The sequence below is a fragment of the Lucilia cuprina genome, chromosome 6, assembly GCF_022045245.1.
Source record: "Lucilia cuprina isolate Lc7/37 chromosome 6, ASM2204524v1, whole genome shotgun sequence".
Classification (NCBI taxonomy): Eukaryota; Metazoa; Arthropoda; class Insecta; order Diptera; family Calliphoridae; genus Lucilia; species Lucilia cuprina.
The window spans coordinates 8,202,774-8,204,168 of record NC_060954.1 but is presented as its reverse complement, the minus strand read 5'-3'; the positions used below and the strand labels follow the sequence as shown (position 1 = coordinate 8,204,168).

The following is a 1,395-nucleotide window of genomic DNA, read 5'->3' as shown; positions in this document are numbered from 1 at the left end:
TAGTCCAGACTATAGATTGATCTATAGTCCAGACTATAGATTGATCTATAGTCCAGACTATAGATTGATCTATAGTCCAGACTATAGATTAATCTATAGTCCAGACTAAAGATTGATCTATAGTCCAGACTATAGATTGATCTATAGTCCAGACTACAGATTGATCTATAGTCCAGACTATAGATTGATCTATAGTCCAGACTTTAGATTGATCTATAGTCCAGACTATAGATTGATCTATATTCCAGACTATAGATTGATCTATATTACAGACTATAGATTGATCTATAGTCCAGACTATAGATTGATCTATAGTCCAGACTATAGATTGATCTATAGTCCAGACTATAGATTGATCTATAGTCCAGACTATAAACTAACCTGTATTTCAGACTATAGACTGATCTATGATCCATGGTTCTTAATGATAACGAGAACTAATCTTATACTTTAAACAACGTAGGGTATCTAGCAACTCTTCCAAACATTTCCTTACACTTCCCACAAAATTATTTTTTGTCATAAATATTTTACTAAGATGATGTGATGATGATCAAATTGAAAAAAATACCATTTGTCTGTCATTTCATTTTGCTTTTTTCTGTTGTTGTTGGTGTTTTTGTGGTCAGTTTTTTGTATTTTTTTTTTGTGGCTAAGTATGGATGAATGGTGGAGGCATTGTTTAAATTGAACCCAACAATTGAATCGCGTGCCGATTTCATTTAGAGAGAAATCTACAATACACCTTCAATTATTTGTTGTTATTTATATATTATTTCGGAAATGTATACAAAACACTTGAAAATATTATACTTTTTTATAAATTGCACATTTTTTTTAAACGAATTTTTATATTTTTGTTTGTAGCCACATTTCGCCAAACACATTAGAAACAATTGAAAATTATTTAACTCACAATTATATGACAGTTTTGTTTTTTTATCTATAAATATTGCATTTCCAAAGAAATGCAAAGAAAATGTACAAAAAAAAAAAAAGATAAATATATTGGTTTAGAGAAAATATGATACCGTTGATGCGATAGGTCGTTGTGTACAGTATGTTTTAAAATACAATTACTAGATGTTAGCTCTTAAAGATTTAACATGATTTATCATTTAAATAACGATTTTTAAGCAATTAAAACAAATTAAGGGTTTGTTTGTGTTACTTTTCTAAATGAAATTAACATGAGCTTTAGTTAAAATAATTAAGATTTCTTTTTATTAATAAATAAAACAAAATAAAGCCGCAATGTCGGCATTTACAAAGTCTTTGGAGAAATATAACTACAACAGAACTAGAACAGAACTAGAACAGAACTAGAACAGAACTAGAACAGAACTAGAACAGAACTAGAACAGAACTAGAACTAGAACAGAACTAGAACAGAAC

At 28.7% G+C, this 1,395-nt stretch overlaps 1 protein-coding gene across 3 annotated transcripts in view; it reads left to right on the top strand.

Moving 5' to 3' along the window:
- LOC111690133 overlaps positions 1-1,395 on the top strand; it is a 19,402-nt gene that overhangs the window by 1,362 nt on the left and 16,645 nt on the right. The gene's annotated exons all lie outside the window — the stretch shown is intronic.